At 30.2% G+C, this 14,988-nt stretch overlaps 1 pseudogene; it reads right to left on the bottom strand.

Annotated features, from left to right (window-relative positions):
* Positions 1-12,733: 12,733 nt before the first annotated feature.
* Positions 12,734-13,758, bottom strand: LOC143533032 (ethylene-responsive transcription factor ERF105 pseudogene; annotated as a pseudogene).
* Between the last annotated feature and the right edge of the window lie 1,230 nt (positions 13,759-14,988).

Below are 14,988 nucleotides of genomic sequence, written 5' to 3'. Positions count from 1 at the left end.
CTTTAAAAATTTGTAGTTCTTTACTTCCATTGTGTATTGGTTGCTAGCTTATTGTTTTTAATTTTTATACGGTATGTTGTTTCGCCAATGTTAGAAACGAAACTATTAATCAAAGCCATTAAACCTAAAACCTTTCAACATGTTTGACTCAACTATTCAACAATAAACACAAGTCACATCAGCTCCCAAGCTCCAAGTCAAAATTTTCTTCTCGTTTCTAGTTTGAAATTATTAACATACATCACACAGACCTAGTTGCAATTGACTTTTGTTGTTTTGTGTAATTAATAATGTTGAATAATATTGGGCCTAGGTCTAATCCGAGAATGGACAGAGACAGATATCCAAGAAGTTGCTTTCAACGCCCATCAATGCAACTGTCTTGTGAGTTGTGAATTGTGATCGTCCATCTTTTAAGACCACAACCATTGGTTTCTAGAAACTAGCCCAAACCCGCAAATACACAGACATAAAGGGCAATCTCCACATCGGCGACTAAAGTTGCGTAAGCCATTAATTCTTCGGTTTTCTTTTTAATAGAAATAAGTCTTATTTAAATCTTTATGTTGACATGATTGGTGTAATTTTTCCTTTTAGTTTGTTGTTTTTGTTTCCAGCTCTAGCGTCTTGTTAGTTTGCCTTTTTAATGAAAGTCGTCATTCCGGAAAAAGAAAAAACAAAACTATGTGCACATTTTAGGCTTTAGGTACAACCATTAATCCATTGAGAAAATACTGAAATAAACATTTAACTCTAAGTTTTATAAAGTAAATATTGATTATTAAAGTTTCTAAAATAAAAATATTCTTTAGGCCATGCCACTTGGACAACTTAGGAATATGACACGTGGATTACTTAGGCGAAAAGATCGGTGGTCATATAACATTCTTCACTAATGGCCATACAAAGGTTTTGACTAAAAAGAGTTACTTTTTTTTAAATCAAGAAGAAAGACGAAATTGTATCTTCCCCCATCCCCCACCAAAAAAAAAAGAAAAAAAACGCATACATAACATTTTTTACGACGTTTCAAACCACCCTCAATACATGGATGAGTTTTACTAAGACGGGAACTATCTATACTGATTTTGACACCGCATGTATGACTCACACAGAAACACCCTCATTCAAGAAAAAAAGCTGCCACCATAAAACCTTTAGACATATTTTAAATTTTAAGGCTAAATTATTCAAAGCCTTATTCATCATTTTCAGTAATTGGACTTAATGGTTGCATTCATTGGTGCAAGTGGGACTTGGTAGAATAATTAATGCATACCCACTTGGCATCACAAACGGACCTACATGTTTCATTTGTACTTTGATATAAGTGGATTTGTATGATATTTTTGTATACAATATAATAATGTAATATTAGTAAGTCTGAGAAACTTAAGTTAAAGACTAAATGGTTAGATGTCACTTTAAAGTGTATTTAGATGTCTCCAACAAGCAAAATATCATAATTTATAATTATAATATTTGTAGATTAGAAAAAAAAAAGTAGGTTTTAATAATTCACACTACGAAGGCCTGCTGATCTGCACCAGTAATGTAATCAAATCAAATTCGCCATTGTTAAAAAAAAAAGAAAAAGATTACGCAACAAGTGATACAATTCGCCATTGTTAAAAATAAAAAATAAAAAAAATAAATTATGCAACAAGTGATATGACTTTTACTTTCTTCGCTAATAACAGTCTTTCAATTCTATCGAAAAAATAGCATGTCCACATGTAATAACAATTTACTAACTTTTAATGTGAACTTGACATGCCATAGATGAAAGTCGCCGCACAAATTTACTTCTTTGTTAGGCTGGCATTTTTGATAGCAAAGAAAGAGAGACTTTTGAGTGTTACTGTCACATTGAATTATTAAAGTCTAGGTTGCCTTAATATTATTAAATATTTTTGTTGTTGTTGTTATACGCAACAGCCAACAAGTGAGATTAAACTTTAAAGTATTCACCAAAGAACAAGTTGACAACGCTTTGCAATGTTGGAATTCTTGATGGCTACCTTTCCAATAATAGAGAAATCTTGTTGTTTAAAAGATTTATAAAAGATTTCGTAATTTAACGTATTTTAAGAGTATTTGGAACTACAATAATACTTGAGTGAGATTTTTTGAGACGAGATATCAACCATTTACACTAATTTTGATGTTTCAGGTCTGACTCACCTAGAAACACCATCAATGAACGCTTTTTTAACCCATCACTACGGGAAAACACTTTTAAGTCCGGTTTCGAACCTAAGACCATAAATCTTCCAAACGTTAACCATCACTCTCATGTCATTAAACAAGAAGACCCATTGCTTTTGTAATATTTATATGTTAGTATAATCAAATACATGGCAATAGTACGTTTGTAAAGGGCATTAAATCATATAATTTTTAGAAAGTTTACCTTCATATAAGATGAAGGGGTCTTTTATTTCTCACTTTAGGGTGTTCGAGGTGGGGCTCGGCTTTTCGCCTTGTCGCCTTTTCGGGTAAGGTGAACCCAAACTAGTACACCAGCACAAATGGCTCGGTAACATAAGTTGTGTAATGGTTTCGGGTATGCAAACTCAATAATGAAAACCAAAGAAGAAAGAGAATGATACTTTGAAAATCGTGTGTATATTAGGGTACTTTAAGAATGGTTGTCTTACAAAATGTTGAAACTTTCAATCTCATCTTTAGGTAATTCAAATGTCGACCCACACTACATGTGTTGTGGTCTTTTGGTGATTGATAACTAATACTATTTAGCATGAGAAGTTGAATTTTTAGACACCGGGCCACCCTACTTGTATATGTGTCGCAAATTATTTGATAGTCCACAACTGTGAATTTAAAATATATACATCGATAAATTATCAAACTCATTATTAGTTAGTTTGATGACTGTAATACAGTATGTTTTATCAACCTATTCAATATGATGTTTTATCAACCTATTCAATATGATGTAACATTTTCAATATGACTAATGGCCTTAGATCATTCACATTCATATATTGATTGAATAGTGATTTCATATATGTATATATGGACTCCATCTATTTATTTCTTTTTTGAGTGGAAGTATAAAAAACATAATAAAAAAAGATAATATTATTTAATTGAATAGAGATAAATATGACATATGAGAAATCAGATGTAGAAGTTCTTTAAAAAAATGAACAAATTCTATGAATAAAAGTACTTTTTTAGTTAAATTATACTAATGAAAATAAGGATTCTAATGTGATTGCTCTTACTTGATACCGAATTAAATTTTTATAGTGATTCTTACAAGTTAAAATCATTATTGTGAGGGTTGTCTTTTATTAAGCAACAACGAAAGTACATTCTGAAGTTAATAATGCCTATTTCATTTGTAATTCTAACAGCAAAATAATCATGTGTTGAGTCATGGTCCGTAGATGAGGCGGGGTATTGGGGTAGTGCCACAACTGGCCGGGGTAATGGTCAACTGGAGCTAAGAGCAAAGAGATGAGGAAATGATTAATTAAAAGATCGGTTTATGTATGGGACACAAGCTTTTAAGCAGCTTATTCTACTACATTATCGATATAACTATCTTTAACTCCAACTGATTTTGATCACACTTTTTATCAGCTAATTAACAAAATGGTATGGTGTAACTACATAAGCTACTTAGAATCAGCTAAAATTTCGAATGAAATGAGCTTAAACAAGCCTAAGCTTATACTTAATCTTATATGGAAGTGCATTTAATATACAAACTTAAGTCGGGCTTCAAATATCAAGTTTGTCTATGCTCGTATTTGTAATTAAGCCTTTTTATATGACTTTCATTTATATTATAAATTTCTATAATATTATTATATGTTAGATATGATAAAAATAGCTAGACAATACTCCCTCCGTCCCATTAAAAGTGTCATGGTTTGAAAAACACAAATTTCAAAGAAGATTAAATGATTATCTTTTTCGCTTACAAAATGACAATAATGCCCTTGAAAATTGGTTCCATCAACATTGATTATGAATGCTAGTTAATGTGTGTTTAAAGGTAAATTTGGAAATTGGCTAATAAATTTTGAAAGTGGATATTTGTAATAGGATAACTAAAAATGGAAATATGGACACTTCTAATAGGACGGATTGTGTTATATATAATGCAAATCGATAATTAAATTAAATGAGCAACAAATAATAAATAAGCCGAGCCGATAAGTGATAAGAGTTTGAGCGCTCTTAAATTCAAATAAGCCCAGTTCAAGCTTGACTTGGTTCATTCACACACACAGATATATAACGCTACTAGTTTTAGAGCTCGTGTCACACACGGGATAATTTAAATTATAAAATTATAAGTAAAAAAACTAATTACATAGTGTATATGAAAAAAAATGTATTACATCTATGCTTGTAATGTGTACATAAATTGATTTTATTTATATATATTACAAAATAATTTTTTTAAATGAACTTAATAAAAAAAATGCTCGTGCAAAAACGTACCCAAGGATGCTTCTTTTTATTGAAAAATTCATTCTCGGTGTTATATATGTATAATTGAAAGAATTTTGGTTATAAACCAATTTCGGAAATAAAGCTTCTCCTACGATAGTATTTCTAACCACTCAGTCTAAATATAAAATGAGCGTTGCCTTTATTGATATATTTATCAATTTACCACCCATCAAAGGAAAGTAGAACATTAAATTGTAACAATGGATGTTCTTCAAGAGCTATGTTTTTCTGAGCTACACCATGAAAAAGATTTTGATAAGTTTTAGAGGGCTTCTCGACTTTGTCATAATGATAACATAAAAAATAACATGTTAACCCATTCAATTTTGTGAATATTCATTTGAGCATAGTTTTGCATGACATGCTTCCCATACAACGTTCTGATCACCATTGAAGAAAAATTAATGTTGACATAAATATTTCAAATTTGATAAAAGTTAGAAGCATTGATAGGCATGGGGGGTGGCACGTCAAAAGTGTTCGCAATCTTTTCTTATATTTTAATAGTTGAGGAAAAAATAGTCAATTTGCCAAATCCCGAACCTTTTAATTATTTCAAAAAATGCTCTTAAAAATAAATTTGAAACCCGAATCATGTTTAAACTTCTAACTTTCATACTTTTGACATTTTAAAGTCAACACTTTGAACCCATAACAAATTTGACGATAAATCTATTTTACATTCTCAAACTTTTAAAAATACTCAAAATTTTCATTTTTGACCCGTTACAAATTTTAACCTAAATGCAGTTAACTTATACCAAACAATCTATTTACCAACTTTTGACCCATAAAATCAAATTTAAGTTCCACAAAAAACCCGAAACAATTTTCATTTGAGAAGCTTGATTTGTTGTTGATTTTTTAAATTCACCAAGTATTTTGAAATATATAGTAAAATAATATGTTAGTATTTATATTTATAAAAATATATAGATATTATATAAATATAGTGTAAAAGGAAAGTGAATCATTATTGATTTATTACATATATTAGGATATATTAGTTTTGGAGTGAAAAAATTTGTAAGAATTAACCAAAACATGACAAGTGTCCACATTTATTTTACTTTATTAGAATAGGTAGATTTTTTAGTAGGTAATTACATAAATATATGTGTACACAGTCCTAAAATTTTTTTATATATATAACTTTTTTATGACATGAAAATGAACACTTACTCTACGCTGAGTCGCTGATGACTTGGTGATTCTTAGAAAGTGGTCTAAGGAAAATATTGCTAATGTCTTACGAACACTAAATTAGTTCTATCTCATCTCCTGGTTGAAGGTAAACTATGCTAATTCCAGTATTTTTGAGATTCGGGTTAAGCCGGATTACTTGGTTGTAGTCCAAGACTTTTTCCTTTCAAATATCTTTGCGTTCCAATTGAAAAGCATATGGCAAATTTAAAAGGTTGGGATCCTATTGTTCAAAATTTTGAAAAGAAATTGACTAAGTGGAAGACGAACCTTCTATCTATAGGTGGAAGACCAACCTTACTCACTTTGGTATTAGGTTCGTTGTCAACTTATTATTTCTCTTTTTTGGTTACTTACAAAGAGTAATTAGGTGTTGGAAGGATTAAGGGCAAATTTTTTTTGGGGGCGGGAATGAAAACACAAAGAAAATGTCATGGGTTGATGGCCGGGTATAAATCATGTGTGTGTGTGTGTATGTAATTTCATGTATTTTAATAGTTTACATATGGTGAACACGATTACTTTGAGTTCTTTTATGATTGCAGATGTTTGATTCTTAAACGAGCTAATCCGGAGCCATTAGAACGATGATTAAACAAGCTCTGAGATATAGAAAGCATAAGAAGGTGAAGATGGATGTTATAGAATGATTTGGGAAAAATTTGGATGAAAAACCTGAAGTCGATGCTAAGTAAAATGAGTAAAATGAGCATATCTTGGGCTAGAAAATGAGTTATGGGACCCATATTATATGAATTTTAGGTTTCTCAACGAGAGGAATACAAAAATGAGGTCTAATTTGATCGCGCTATGCGACAAGATGAGGCTATGCCCATCACGATATGCAATGGACATAAAAAACGTGGAAAATGGGTTTTGATCTATATCTTCTATTTTACGAACCCTAAACCATTATCACGACTTTCAGCCATTGTTTGGAGATTTTGGGTGAATTATGGGGTTACTAATCATCTTTTGATCAATCCTAATGGCTTTCTTCATCATAATTTAAGATCTAATGATGACGATGAGTGGCTAATCTTCTTAAGTCATACCTGGGATGTAGAGTATTGTGATCTTTACAGTTTTTCTTATGTTTAAGGAACTGAATATTTGTAATTGTTGATTATGATCTATGAACATTGATGTTTGATATTATTGTGCACTTAGTCGTGTAGGTTTATTTCAATCAAAACGATTAGTTTGCCAGTTACTGTGATACGTGTTTCATAGGATTGTATTAATTAGTTTGAATATGATGAAGCATACAATTACGGTTAGCTGACTCACGTTGGTAGGGACCATTTGATAACAGTGCCTTGCGTTAGGATTGTTGATGCCTAAGGTTTAACTAGTTGATTAACTAGATTCTATTATTGATAATTAATCTGTTAAATGACATGAGATTGCTATTTGTTGCATGCTTGAACCCCAGGTGTGATTTACTCTTGTTAATTATTTGAAACTTGATTAATTGCTTGTTTAATTCTAAACTCAACTAATTACTAGTGTGATCAACATTCTTAATTGCTACTTCATAATGTTAGAATTTCATTACACATTACACCGACAACATACTTCTCGTGGTTCGATGCCCTACCTGCCCTAACTAGTTTAAGATGATTAGGTTTCCTGATCATTATTGTTTTTTACTATATCACGACTTCATAGATCATGGGCAATGGGATTTACTTATTAAATGACAAACTAAAAGGTGGTTTAGGCTTTGGTAGTATACATTCCCTCAACCTAGCCTTTTGCTTAAGTGGAAATGGAGGTTTCATCATAGTCACGATTCTTTATGGGTAAAAATCATCGCTTCAATCGGAGATAATAGAAATAATGGAGATGTTTTTAATATTGAAAACGCAGCGAATGAAAACGGTGTTTGGAATCGATTTGTGAAAAGCATTCATTATTTAAATGAAAATGAGTTGGTTCCTATCGGCTACGAAGAAAATTGTGGGTTTGAGAATTCAACGCAATTCTAGTTAGATCATTGGATTGGAAGTGACACTGTGAGTTCGACTTTTTCAAGATTAAATGCTCTTGAAAATAATAAAAGTCGCCTTATAAAAGATAGACAATTTGATCAAGCATGGGAGCGGGAATGACGTTGCCCTATTAGATGTGGTGTAGCGGAAGCTCAATTCATAGCTTTGAGATACATGCTCGATCAACACTTGTGGTCTTTTAATGAAGATAAGTAGAAATGGGAATTTGAATATAAAAAAGATTTTGTGATAAAACAGATAATAACTTAATTGAAAAGAAAATGCTCCTAGAAGTTGCAAGAGTGACTAGATTGAACAAAAGTGTCCCAAAAAAATTGAGCATTTTCGTTTGACGGCTTTTTTTGAATATGTTACTAACTAGAATTAATCTTTCAAATAAATGGTTGGATATTCTGTTCATCATGTGTCATTTTTGCTCCAGAGAAATGGAAACGGTTCAACATTTATGCACCTCGTGTGGAGTTGCAACCAAGGTATGGAACTCTGTTCGAGCTTGGTTGCGGTAATCAGGTTCGACGACAATGGATCCTTATACGTTGCATTAATGGCTCGACCAATGTCATCTAACAAAGAATAAGGAAACTCTTATGGAAGGAACCATTATTTCTACTTTGTGGGTAATTTGGAATACTATGAATGAAGCCATCTTCAAAGCTAACGATTCAAAATATGAGCTAATTTATGATTCTATTATTCACTTTTTGTTTTGTTGGATAGTTACTAGAAATAAAAACTGAAAATTAGTTGTACCAAATGAATTCAAAACCAACGTCTTTTCATGTAATTTTGTTTTCTTGATGTTTGGATAACTCTTTCTAACCATCAACTTTTTTTTCTATTAATTTAATTACCTTTAAACAAAATACATGAAAATGAACACGGTTAGTTTTTAATTCATTAATTATATATTGAATGAGCCCATGTATACATGAATTTATGTGCAATACATCGTAATATAAATTCCTAAAATTTTTTGTTTGGTTCTTGCTTGTGCCAAACTTAATTCGTATATTTTTAACTTCATCTCCAAAAAGTTTGGCTTTAATATCATATAAAGATTCGTGATACAAAAGAATGATGGAATAGTTGTACTAACTAATTTTTGGATGAGATATTCAAATTGATAGTAGTTGTGTTCTAATATTTAAAAATAAAATATAGCTAGGTTGTGACAACAATGCTACTAATTAAATTCTTTCATATAACTTTAATTGATATAACAAACAAAAGTAACGAATTGAGATAGTATAAGCAACTTGTTTAATAGTTGAAATGTACGGGTAAGTTATTATACACAATCAAGATTTAGAAAGGGTATAAAGATATAATAAATCATAAAATATAATGCAATGCTAAGTAATTTAACATAATTTCAAAGGAAAAAAGATACAATATCAAAGAAAAAACGCAATGATAAAAATAAACAAAAATACAATAACACATAAAAAGGCACAATGATCTGAATAAAAATTTTAAAATCTACAAACTAGAAATCTAAAAGCGAAAACCTAAAATCTAATATCGTAGAGTACGAAGAGACGGTTCCAATATCGTTAGTTTGAGTTCAATCGAAATCCGTTTAATACCCTTCCTATGCCTTCATGTTTTTTGAAGACTATTTATATGAGCCCAACATGAATTGTAATGCACAAATCGTTTACATTAGTGCTCTTTATAAAGGTATATGTGTCATGTAGAATTTGTATACAAAAAGTTGGTGTATATTAGGATCATAAGAAAAAAAAAATCTACAAAATATCTTTAAATTTATATCAAAGGCTGAATCTATATCAAGAACATAAAACAAATAAACAAACACACAATTTAGAGAAAATTTTACTTTATTATAATTAGAAAAATAACTCAAACCCAATTACAATAACTCTTAATTCATCAAACCATACCTGATAATGATCTATTTAAAAAGTAACCCAAATTTGTCAAACAAAAAAATAATTAATCTACTTATCACATAACGGGCCACCACCGCTTCTTAGACAAATTGGGTTGCGCCTGTCGTCCGGCTAGACTAGGAAATTACGGGCCTTCATTATAATCCATTTTAGATTAAAAAATAAGGTTTAGGCAGACATGTTATATATTTAAAGTGCGTATTGAATTTTTATTACAAATATCAAAATATCTAGAAAGTCAACAGCTTTTTTGTTAAAAAATGTGGTAAACCGTGTATGAGTTTCTATCACAAATGTAATATTGTGTGTTCAAATTGTTACAAGTAGAAGGTAAATCTTAATGATATAAAGAAATTAAAATTTTATATTGATACATGTGCTTGGCACTCTTGTTTAGGAGCATGTGGTATTATAAGGTTAATATTAATGTATTAGTATGTTGTTTCAGGTTTCCTAAACATGAATTTTAATTATAATAATAGACAAGATCATCAACCAAAAGATTTTATTTCATGCTTAATGATATAAAGAAATTAAAATTTTATATTGATACATGTGCTTGGCACTCTTGTTTAGGAGCATGTGGTATTATAAGGTTAATATTAATGTATTAGTATGTTGTTTCAGGTTTCCAAAACATGAATTTTAATTATAATAATAGACAAGATCATCAACCAAAAGATTTTATTTCATTGTTAACTCATATAATTACATGTTTGTGATAAAATAAATGGAATATTATATGTCATAATAATTCATCACGGTAGGTGGCTTCCACACAGCCAAGGTATATTAAATTAAAACCATCATATAAAATTTGCAACCCGTGATGTCTTTCGATTATTAAATTAATATTTTTTTAGATGTATTACATACATTAATTATTTGAAACTTATCTAACTATACTATTAAATCAATATGAGTTATTCACATGACATTTAACTAGGCACTCCACATAGGATGCCAAGTAAATGCTATGTCCTTATTTCCTATTATATTATAACCCATGACCTGTTTTTCTATTGTAACTCATGACCCGTAAGGCTTTATAAAATTTAGAAAAATATATTATTGTGTGATACATGTTTCAAACCCAAGATCTCATGTTTTAAACCAAATGTGCTTACCAACTCCACTAAAATAGTAATTGTGTTTGATTTCTTGACTTAACATATATAAATGTGATTTCTCTTTAAGTATAAAATCAAAATTATATTTAATTGTTAACATTTTCATAATTCACAATATGACATTGTCTTCTCATCTCTTTCAAAAACAATTTAAGATTATTCATCGTTTCTCTCTTTATTTTACAACAAGACCTTAGTTTTTATAAAATAAGTTTTTAAATTTGTGACAACATTTTGTTATAAATATCATTTTTTACACACGATATTTAATATAACAATATCGGAATGAATAATTTATTTGAAATAAATCATACATCAAGATTTGGTTTTCAACTTAAAATTACAGTGCATAATATATCAAAAACTTAATAAAAAAATTCATAAATAAAAAATTATTATACGAAACAATTAAATTTACGTATTACATATAATAATTTTTTATTTTTATTATATTTTTCACCCGTGTGGAACATGGACTCTAACCTAGTATAATATTATGAAGATTTCAGATTGCATTGAAGTTCATTTGAATTCAATTTTACACGGAATATAAGTTGTGTTATTATAATATAGAATGAGCCGTTATAAAAAAATTTTATTTATTAAATGATCCTAATTTCAGTTAAGAGTAGATAAATTTGTTCGTTTATCAAACAAGTGATTTGGTTTATAGAATTAAATAAAAAGTTATTTTCACTACAAGAAAACCGTTGATCCATGCAACCACCCCTATGCCGACAACATATAGCGATAACATGTTGTGATGTCGTCAGAATAGAAACTTAATCTTGTAGTGTTTTTACTTATGTAACGCATTTACTAAGTAATCATTAAACACACAGATGCTTTGTATATGATTCCACGTATGCTTTAAGTATCTTATTACAAAAGACATTTTTTTAGGGATTTTTACATATTTCCTCTTTTTAAACTTTGAAATTAGATATTTTTCTAAAATACAAGTTTTTAATGCAAAATATACAATGCTCTGTAAGCATGGTTTTGAGAAATATGTAATTTCAAAGTTTAAAAATGGGAAATATGTAAATGCCTTTTTTTTACATAGGCTTGTCCCTAAACTTCTATTTGTATGTTTAAATCTTCCACACTAATGTTATTTGGGTAGATTTGACTGTGGAGTAAGCTATGAGACAAAACCATGCATATTTGTAATTGGGATAAAACTTAATGATTATGGATTAAACTCTGGATGGCAATTTTGAACATGACATGAAAATATTATGTGTTGGATTATATAATATCTAAGTTATATCATAAATAAGTCACGTTTAGGTTAGCATGTTTAATGAAATGGAATGTGTTGGGTTGACATATTTAAATAAACATTGTTTCCTTCGAATTTGTTTGATTAAACGGGTTGCCTTGTTCACTCATTTTGTACAACCTATCAACCATAGTAACATGTTAAATGCTTATAGCTCCGTTACTACCAGCCAATCATTTTTGATAAATTTAGATAAACTAGTTAAATAAGTCGTACTCAGGTCACATGATTATAAGTGTGTATAATTTAGAATATGGGTCGTTAAATATTTGGTTACGAGGATATTTTTTGTTGTGTTTGATGAATTGATGTAAACTATAAGTGAAAGCTTAAGGACTTAAAATTATTATTATATATTTAGTTTTTCTTTCTTCTTTTTTTTTTTTTTGTTGCATATTGTTCTTTGTGCGAAAAAAGTCGAGAATTTTAATTATATAAAAATAATTTCAAACACGTGACTTGACTCGTTTGTATGATTTAAAGAAATTTATTTCGAAGAGATAAATATAGAAGACTTTTTTAATCTTGTTCTTTTATTATTCTGGAAATAAAAAGATTCAAAAAATAGCAACGAATACAACCAAACTACTTCTCGATTACCTATGTACATACATTAAAACACCTCACACCACCTAAGTTGTTTTTAGCTTTTTCCTGAAACATTAGATGTGGATGTGGAAAATACTAAGGCAAGTGACTAACGTTATTGGTCGCCGTTTACACTTTCCATACTTAGTAAACGCCGTTATTCCATCTTTAGATAGCCATACAACTTGACGAAAAGCCAGCAGTTGGATAGGGTGATAACAGAGGCACCTCGAATATTCCGTTACCGTCAGCCTCACTACCACCCCAAAATGCCGTCCAGCAAGACGGTGTTAACGGCACCGCCTCGGTGTCCGCTAACTCACTACCACCAACTCCCACTACCTCATTTCCCACTTTTATTTTTTTATGCATTTCTCTCTCTTCCACCTCAGCTTTTTTACATGTCCTTTTACGATTGTTGCTTTTAATTACTGGTATATCACTCGTCTCATTTAAATTCCCAATTTCTAGCGGGAAATTTATTATCGCTTTACTTCCACGAAGCTTAAACGCGGCCCTATCGTACGCCTTTGCAGCCTCGATGGCGGTGTCGAACGTCCCGAGCCATACCCGACTTCCTTTTTTGTTCGGGTCACGAATCTCAGCGGCAAACTTTCCCCACGGGCGCAGTCTGACACCTCGATAACGTCTCCTTTCACAACCCTCGGTTTTCTCTGTCTCTGTCACCACCTCCACTGGTTTCTCAATGACTGGTGGAGGTGATTGATGTGGTGGTAGTTCTAACGACTGAAAACCGTCGTTAAAATTACCATCACATCCATTATCACTCTGTTCCCACGAATACAAGGAACCAATAGAACTCATTGGTTCCTGTATTGCGTTGAACTCAAATTGTTCATCGAGAACAGAGTTGTTAACAACTTCGAAAACATGGGAAGACGATGACGATTGAGGAGATGAAGAATAATAAGAGGAGTTGCTAGGTGAAATTTGGTTGAAAACATATGGATCAGATTCAAGGGTGTTATTATTATTATTTATGTTGTTGAAATCGTTATGGGAGAGAAAAGAGTATGTTTCAAAGAAGGATGAATCATCAATAAGAAGGTGTTGACGGATTAAGTCTAGAGCGGAAGATTCATCAGGTGAGGCCATTGTTGTGAAGGAATCAAAGACAAAGAGATTATTGTTGAATGAAAGGAATCGTTGAGTGGAAAATATGGAGTAAAGGGAGTGTTAATATATAGTGTGAGAATGAGTAGAAAAGAATAAAAAGATGATAGAGACTAAGGTGGGAGTGAGGGAGATTCTACGAGGGTGAGAGGAAGGATCCTTAAACCTTTGACGATGACCAAAACTGACTAAATTATAATATCTTATTCTACTTGAAGATTCATTGTTTTACATTTTTGGACCCTAGGCTTACATAATGGCATTATTTTATTCCTTTAAAAGTATAAGGGATACGGGCTCGACCAAGTCAGGTTGGCTCGTTTATTGATGAACTGAAATATCAAGCACGAGCTTGGATTGTTAAAAGTGTAAATCAACGCATTTGCTTTAAATATTTTTTTTATCAAAATATATCAATATATCATTTAATTAAATAAATAATTATTTCAATTATAGGGCTTAAAAATATCCGATTATTTATGTCAATATAATATTATAATCTATCTATTCTAATAAAATATTGCTAACTCTTGCCACTTGTTAATCTTATAGTCATTCTCATCTTTTTTTAACCAAGTTCAATATATGGTCCTTATCTTTTAAGTCATTTTAATATATGAATTCAAGTTTATTTTTATTAAACGCAAATCTTAACCGATTCATTCATTAACATTAACTGTGAAATAAAAATAAGGAAATATCAAACTTGAAGTTGCAGGTCTATCAGAATAAAATTTTAAAATTACAAGTAATTGCAAATAAATAAAGGTGCATCATTGTTAAAAATTTGAATTTGTATGGTAATAAACTACAAATAGTTTTTAAACTAGGATTCGAGCAGCGGTGCATAGTTTTTTTTATATAAGATTAATTTCAAATTTGGATTTAAAATTTTCTCATGTGCATTTGAACTCTGGAAAATACGTATTCTCTTAATTTTCTTCAAACATTTTGTATAAATATTGCAAACATGGATAATACATAGACCTATTATATATATATATATATATATGATCAGGATCATGTGAAAACTTTTTGGGAATTGAGAACTATGAAAACCATTTTGGACCACAAAAAAACCTAAAAATAAAAAAAAAATCATAAAACAAAAAAACACACAAAAAAAAGTAAAAAAACCAAAGTACTTATTTATCATCCCGGTTTCTAAAAAAATAATAATTCTCGGTTTAGCTAAATTATACATATATGAATAATATGTACATATA

This window comes from Bidens hawaiensis, unplaced genomic scaffold (genome assembly GCF_021521415.1).
Source record: "Bidens hawaiensis isolate Kalapana, Puna unplaced genomic scaffold, B.hawaiensis_p1.1 tig00009577_1, whole genome shotgun sequence".
NCBI lineage: Eukaryota > Viridiplantae > Streptophyta > Magnoliopsida > Asterales > Asteraceae > Bidens > Bidens hawaiensis.
This window is presented reverse-complemented; position numbering and strand designations above follow the sequence as displayed.